Source organism: Coregonus clupeaformis, chromosome 29 (assembly GCF_020615455.1).
Source record: "Coregonus clupeaformis isolate EN_2021a chromosome 29, ASM2061545v1, whole genome shotgun sequence".
NCBI classification, from domain to species: domain Eukaryota; kingdom Metazoa; phylum Chordata; class Actinopteri; order Salmoniformes; family Salmonidae; genus Coregonus; species Coregonus clupeaformis.
In genome coordinates, this window is record NC_059220.1 from 20,257,672 (window position 1) to 20,266,264 (window position 8,593).

An 8,593-nucleotide genomic window follows, 5' to 3' on the forward strand; every position below is an offset into this window, starting at 1 on the left:
TATCACGTTAATGGTTCAAAGTAATGATATCTTTGGAGTCTGCACACAGGGAATATTCAACAAGACAAGATCAAAGTCCCACCGAGGGGCTTTTATCACTTTTGTTACAGTGGTTTCTCCAAAGCTTGGGAAAGAAAGAGGGCTCCAGTAAACAATGGGGAGAAAGAAATACCACATGGATAATATTGCTGTCTCGTTTCCGTAGGCCATTTCACTAGATGAAGAGGATTTGGTAATCAGTGCTTTAATGATTGGTGCTAAGTGTGCTTTGCTATCTGGAGAGGAAACATAGTTATTAGTTTTATTTTATGCCTTTGATTAAACTTGGTGTATCTACATGGATTATAGCGAGCATATTGTGCCTGCAGTGAAATTAAATCGAAAATACTGCAGGGAAACATTCCAAAACCACTTCTTAAAGCTTTTTTATAAAGAGCCAGACCAAATAATATCACCTACAACACTAATGGCATCCATTCTGTTAATTAACCTCTTAGATTTTGAGCGCTTCTGGGCCGGTTCTGACTGACATTTGTGTGTACAAAGCACTCTGTGAACGCCTTAGGGTCCTGTGCCTTATAATGCCAGAAAGCCCCATCTGTCCTCTCTCCCCGTTCACTCTCTTAGTGGAGCTGTATGGAAAGTGTCAGGTTTCACAGCCTACATTTGTATAGGGAGTGACGTGTTGTAAAAATTAATGATTATTTTGTTGTTGCTTTTTGGTCTTAATTTAAGGCTTGGGTTAGGCAGTGTGGTTAAGGTTAGGGTTCAAATCACATTTTAAGAAGATACATTGTAGAAATAGGCAGGGTTTATGGCTGTGGTAACTAGTGAAGACCGAGTGAGCCCAGCCTGTGAGACACATATGAACGGTAACAGTCTAGCGGATCCGGCCATTGTGGTTTCATCTCACTGTGATATTCTCAACTGGATTTAGAGCTCTCAACATGAAAAAAATACTACATAATTTCATAGAATTGAAACAATACCACTTTCTCTTGGTCACAGATGGAATAAATCACTTAGTCCTTAAAGCTGAAGTAGTAACGAGTCTGCACACATTTGAATGGTGTCTCTGTGCCACTCAAATAGTGCCAATATTGGTGAATTGTACTGTCACTAAGTAGTTATTTAGTTATAAGAAAAAGTGTTTTATAATTTGATTGTTACTATATTTAGAAATAATTTCAGTCATTTCAAGCCCTAGCTATTGTCCCACTTTTGTTGAATAGGAAAGAAATCATATATGATTTTTCATATTTTCATAATATTTGTACTACGTATTTGAGCTTGTGTCCACAAAAGTGAGTACACCTCAGTAATTTATAACTACTTTTACCAGAAAGGTGAGTTCCAGACCTTTCTAAAACTATGCAACATTAGCAGTTATTGTTTACGGACAAAATAATTATGTTTGGTTATGTCTATTTAGGTGGAAATCTTTTAGCTGTCCTATCATTTAACAGGTTTAATAGCACCACAGCCAGGCAGAATTACATCCTCCGCTCTACTTAGAATGAGGCCCCAAGCACACCATTAGCTTGAGCTTCCTGCTTAACCTCACAAAGGGTCTAGACCACAAACCTCACTGCTTCCCTGTGCAATTCCCCATTAAAACAAGGCTTGTGGCAAGTGTCAGTAAGACACACACTGTGAAAGATGAGAGCAATAAAAGGATCGAAGAGCATCGTATCATACATTGACGTTGTTGATCAGAATGTGGATTCACACACAAGGAAAGCACTGGAGGGAGAATCCACTATGACGTCATCAAGCCCGGGTTCTTACTTCTTAAGCATATTAAAATCACTAATTACTTTGGGCACCAAGAGTATAGGACCCCCCTGAGCGTTACATATGCGTAGCGAGAGAGAGAGAGAGAGAGAGAGAGAGAGAGAGAGAGATGGTGGGCTAGCCTGAGGCTAGGGGTGTGATTTGTGCTCGGTTGCAGAGGACTACAATCACATTAGGGATGTCCTCTGGGCTTGGATACGAACATGCCCTGGCTGTGTGAGAACATAACCCTGTAGGCAACTGAAATATGGATCCGTATTTAGATACGCATCACAGCATGATAGCTTTTAGAACGCTAGGAAAGGGCGAGAGAGAGACTGGAGACGAGTACGACATTAACTTAATTATGAATTTAATATCAATATATTATGAAATCATTTAAAGCTGCGCTGCAGTTAATCTCCAAGTTTTAATGTATGAATGATTAATTAGCGAGTGTGACTTTCTGCCCCCTTCTCCTACTGCAGATACTAAATCATACAGGAAGAAAAGCACAATGCTAGGTTCTGATTAATTCAAGCTTTAATTCTCCTTAGATCTATCTTGAAAGTGTGCTTCAAATAGGCCCATTGATCTACTGGTGTTTGTTTGAGCTGGTGTAGCCTTTTCATGACATGATTCCTCTTGTTAAAACACAAATGTATTCAGTTTTATGAAATAAGTATATTTTGGTTGCAATACGAGGGCCTATAACTTTGAGGATATGTTGAAGAAACAAAACAGCTATTCCTTTATTTTGGTAAGTGGTTCCGTGTCAGACAACAGTCCAGGCAGTGAGGCAGACGTCATGCCCTTTAGCTGATGGAGAGGTCATAGCGGCGCTTAGGGGTGTCATGAAGGCTAATTAGTGAGAATGAATGCCTATGGCCTTCAGGTCGAAACACAATTACTGACTAAATGAAAACGTATGTAGGAGATAAGGCACCAGTTATCAGCAATGGAAAGTTTTAGCTTTAAACTCCTAATATTACCTAAAGTCCTAGATAAATATTAACATTTGAATTGTTTATCTGTGTGGGATGAGGTTTTCATTGAATACAACAGCAGCCATACCACCCTGGTCCCTGCCTCCCACAGCTGTCTTTTCACCTGAAGCTAAAGCAGGGCTGGGCCTAGTCGGTGCTTGGATGGGAGACCCCCTGGCTAAATCAGACAGATGCTGGGATCAGTGGCCCAGGCTAGTGATGGGGACACGGCCCTGTGAAATATGCTGTCGTTCAGGAGCGACCAAACTCAAGCCCTGGTGTTACTGTTAATCCTCAACATGATTCCCAATCTAGCCCCACTTTCATATCTTCAATGGCCATTCAATTATCCTGTAATTTAAATGGACAGAATCTCTCTCCTGTGATAGCTGACATGTGGTGTTCAATCTGGCACATACTGTAATGGCTGCTATGCATCCCCCAGGTGAGTGCACTACTGTACATTGGTAGTGGATGAAGTGCATTTGTTATATGTCTTTCAAATACTCTAACCCAAGATGATGCCTGAGAGATGGCCCGCTGTGTGTCACTGATCTTTGTCTGTCTGATAGTCTTATCCAAAATCCAGTTTATTGGCTTGTTTGTTTTTCCGGTATGGCATCGAAGTGCAGCTGTCGAAAAGGGATTCAGTTCAGCTGAGACGGGACTCTTTGAAGTTCTCTTTTTCCTACCACTACAGAGATTCTTGTGCATGCCTCATTTGGAATCATAGTGAGAAGGGCTCTGGGTTATAATTGTGCCTATGACCCACAGTTCCTCCATTGAAATGTGGCAGTTGAGCCCATCTTCACTTGAAGGTAAAAGAGTTGATGTGATTTATGCTCATAACAACTTGTCTTCGCAGCCTGCCTCATTTTAGACTTTCATCTGTCAACTTGCAACATCACCAAGGATTCCATGAGATTGTTTGAACTAATCCAATCCCAATAATTTGAAGTGAAAGTGTTGATGGTCTACAGTCCAGTGTAGTTTGTTACGAGAAAGAGGGTGGTAAAGAGGGTGGTCCTCTGTAGCTCAGCTGGTAGAGCACGGCGCTTGTAACGCCAAGGTAGTGGGTTCGATCCCCGGGACCACCCATACACAAAAAATGTATGCACGCATGACTGTAAGTCGCTTTGGATAAAAGCGTCTGCTAAATGGCATATTATTATTATTATTATTAAGAGGGCATGGGCAGAGGAGTGGATGAATTGCTCCCCTAGACACTCAGTAATACAAGGTCAGTTGCACATTTCCACCCTAATGGATTGGAGAGGGTAAGATTATCCTACATTGCTAAAAGGGATTTAGAAATTAATTTTAAATGGCCCTGGCTGGAGGCATAATTAAATGACCTTCCTTCAAAATAAACTCCTCCCTGCCTCACTCAATGCAACCCTAATTCCTGCTGCTCATAGATGAGGTAGAGGTCAATCAAACTCGACCAAGACCAAAACAATGGAATTGCCATGGAAAAGCGTGGCGGAAAGGCTATACATTTAGGCTATTGTTTATACGTGTATTTCACACTATGTTGAGGTAAAAATCTGAGTATAATGCTTGTATGGATGTCAACCCCAACATATGTTCATGTCATCGTTCCCAAACAACTGCATTAGTACAGTTAAAAACGACTGACTAGCACCACCAATTTCTATATGCTAGCTATGCTAACAAGCTTATACGAACGGGAGTTAGCATTTAGCAGTCAGTTCTTTTAAACCTGAAAAGGGGCAACTTCTACATGGTATGTGTCACGCCCTGGCTCTGGGGACACTGTTATGTTGAGCCAGGGTGTGTAGATCTGTGTAGTGTGTTTCTATGTTGGCCTGAGTGACTCCCAATCAGAGGCAACGAGTGTCAGCTGTTTGCTGGTTGTCTCTGATTGGGAGCCATATTTAACTGTCGGTCTTTCACTTTGTGGTTGTGGTTTCTTGTTCCTTTTGGTTTGTGTGTATCGAAGGACTTCACATTTCGTTCGTTGTTTTGATCGTGTGATCTGTTTAATAAATAATATGTACGCATTCAACGCTGCGCATTGGTCCTCCTCCTTAAGCGATCGTGACAGAAGAAACCACCAAGACAGGACCAAGCAGCGTGAAGAGGAGAGTGGATGGACCTGGGATCAGTGGAGTAGGAGTCTCGACTGGGCCCAGCCAAGTGAAGAGCAGAGAGGCTGGTCTATGGAGCAATGGATTAAGAGTCTCGACTGGGCCAAGCCAAGCGAAGAGCAGAAAGGTTGGACTTTGGAGCAGTGGGGTGAGAGTCTGGCGAGAACTAGGGAGGCCTGGTCCACGGGGAGGAGAGACCCCCAGAACATTTTTAGGGGGGGGCTCACGACGTGGACGTCGGGGCAGCAGGAGGCCGCGATAGAGCGGTCCAGCGGGTTGACAGAGGAGGCCGCCAGGTTACGGGGGTCACTGGTGTTAAAGGGGAAGGAAAGTGTGGAGGCACGGCGAGAGGTACTGGGGTGTATTACCAGTCCGGTCCGGCCCGTTCCTGATCCCTGCATAGGGCCAGTGGCGTGTGTCCCCCAGTGCACGGTTCGGCCTGTTCCTGCCTCTCGCACCGAGCCTGTGGTGCGCGTCGTCAGCCCTGTCCGGCCCGTTCCTGCTCTCCGCACCAAGTCTGTGGTGCGTTTCGTCAGCCCTGTCCGGCCCGTTCCTGCTCTCCGCACCAAGTCTGTGGTGCGTTTGGCCAGCCCGGCTCGGCCCGTTCCTGCTCCCCGCACCAAGTCAGGGGTGCGCTTCGACAGCCCGGCTCGGCCCGGCTCCTGCTCCCCACACCAAGCCAGTGGTGTGCGTCGTCAGCCCGGCTCGGCCCGTTCCTGCTCCCCGCACCAAGTCAGGGGTGCGCTCGACAGCCCGGCTCGGCCCGCTCCTGCTCCCCACACCAAGCCAGTGGTGTGCGTCGTCAGCCCGGCTCATCCCGTTCCTGCTCCCCGCACCAAGTCAGGGGTGCGCCCGACAGCCCGGCTCGGCCCGGGCTCCTGCTCCCCACACCAAGCCAGTGGTGTGCGTCGTCAGTCCGGCACGGCCCGTGCCTGTTCCCCGCACCAAGTCAGGGGTGCGCCCGACAGCCCGGCTCAGCCCGCTCCTGCTCCCCACACCAAGCCAGTGGTGTGCGTCGTCAGTCCGGCACGGCCCGTGCCTGTTCCACCGGAGGCTGGTCCGGCACCGGTCAGATGCTTCACGTCGGAGCTAGAGCAATCCGCTCCACCAGTGTTCAGTCCAGCTCCGGCCAGCAGGGCCAGACCGGACCAGGGGTACTGTGGGGGGTTAGAGAGGGAGTGGGGATCATGCCCAGAGCCGGATCCGCCGCCAAGGCGGAGTGCCCACCCGGTCCCTCCCCTGTGGTATTTAGTTGGCGCGGTCGGAGTCCGCGCCTTTAGGGGGGGGTACTGTCACGCCCTGGCTCTGGGGACACTGTTATGTTGAGCCAGGGTGTGTAGATCTGTGTAGTGTGTTTCTATGTTGGCCTGAGTGACTCCCAATCAGAGGCAACGAGTGTCAGCTGTTTGCTGGTTGTCTCTGATTGGGAGCCATATTTAACTGTCGGTCTTTCACTTTGTGGTTGTGGTTTCTTGTTCCTTTTGGTTTGTGTGTATCGAAGGACTTCATGTTTCGTTCGTTGTTTTGATCGTGTGATCTGTTTAATAAATAATATGTACGCATTCAACGCTGCGCATTGGTCCTCCTCCTTAAGCGATCGTGACAGTATGCAGCGAAAACAGCCCAAAATATATCAAAATCGGACTTAGGCAACCGCATTGTGGGCATGTTATAATACATAAATCATGATGGATTTGACGGATATCCACTTTGTTTGATCCGATATGTTGAATGTGCGCCAACTCCTTTACCTCATCTATGCAGTGATTGTTTGCTTATCAGGTGCAAATCGAGTCAAAAGTATACACAAAACATTAAGAACGCCTGCTCTTTCCATGACATCGATTGACCAGGTGAATCCAGGTGAAAGCTATGATCCCTTACTGATGTCACTTGTTAAATCCACTTCAATCAATGTTGATGAAGGGGAGGAGACAGGTTAAATAAGGTTTTTTAAGCCTTGAGACATGGATAGTGTATGTGTGCCATTCAGATGGTGAATGGGCATGACAAAATATTTATGTGCCTTTGAATGGTGTATGGTAGTAGGTGCCAGGTGCACCAGTTTGTGTTAAGAATTGCAATGCTGCTGGGTTTTTCAAGCTCAACAGTTTCCCGTGAGTATCAAGAATGGTCCACCAAAGGACATCCAGCCAAATTGACACAACTATGGGTAACATTGGAGTCAACATGGGCCAGCATCCTTGTGGAACGCTTTCGACACCTTGTAGAGTTCATGCCCCGACGAATTGAGGGAGGGGGCTGCAACTCAATATTAGGAAGGTGTTCCTAATGTTTGCTATACTCAGTGTATGAATCAACCTTCAATTGTATTTGTTTTGCAGATAAATTACATAATCTCTCTTACCCCTAATATTTCGCTAGACGGCAGTGTGCCTGGCTTCACGGCATATAACGTAGTGTTGACGAATGAGAAAGTGATTCTATTTCCCGGTGTTTTTCTGCGTTAAAGCAAATATTATGGATATACTGACAAGATACCACTACCCCGGCCACCAGCTCTGCACCCTCCGCTGCAACTTGCCCATGCCCCCCCCCGCTTCTCCTTCAGACAAATCCAGACAGCTGATGTTCTGAAAGAGCTGCAAAATCTGGACCCCTACAAATCATCTGGGCTAGACAATCTGGACCCTTTCTTTCTAAAACTAGCCGCCGAAATTGTCGCAACCCCTATTACTAGCCTGTTCAACCTCTTTTTCGTAACGTCTGAGATCCCCAGAGATTGGAAAGCTGCCGCGGTCATCCCCCTCTTCAAAGGGGGTGACACTCTAGATCCAAACTGTTACAGACCCATATCCATCCTGCCCTGCCTTTCAAAAGTTTTTGAAAGCCAAGTTAACAAACAGATCACCGACCATTTCGAATCCCACCGTACCTTCTCCGCTATGCAATCCAGTTTCCGAGCTGGTCATGGGTGCACTTCAGCCACGCTCAAGGTCCTAAACGATATTATAACCGCGATCGATAATAGACAGTACTGTGCAGCCGTTTTCATTGACCTGGCCAAGGCTTTCGACTCTGTCAACCACCGCATTCTTATTGGCAGACTAAATAGCCTTGGTTTCTCAAATGACTGCCTCGCCTGGTTCACCAACTACTTCTCTGATAGAGTTCAATGTGTCAAATCGGAGGGCCTGTTGTCTGGACCTATGGCAGTCTCTATGGGGGTGCCACAGGGTTCAATTCTTGGGCCGACTCTTTTCTCTGTGTATATCAATGACGTCGCTCTTGCTGCTGGTGACTCTCAGATCCACCTCTACGCAGACGACACCATTTTGTATACATCTGGCCCTTCATTGGACACTGTGTTAACAAACCTCCAAATGAGCTTCAATGCCATACAACACTCCTTCAGTAGCCTCCAACTGCTCTTAAACACTAGTAAAACTAAATGCATACTCTTCAACCGAACGCTGCTTGCACCCGCCCACCCGACTAGAATCACTACTCTCGACGGGTCTGACCTAGAGTATGTGGACAACTACAAATATCTAGGTGTCTGGTTAGACTGTAAACTCTCCTTCCAGACTCACATTAAGAATCTCCAATCCAAAGTTAAATCTAGAATCGGTTTCCTATTTCGCAACAAAGCCTCCTTCACTCATGCTGCCAAACATGCCCTCGTAAAACTGACTATCCTACCGATCCTTGACTTCGGCGATGTCATTTACAAAATAGCCTCCAACACTCTACTCAGCAAAT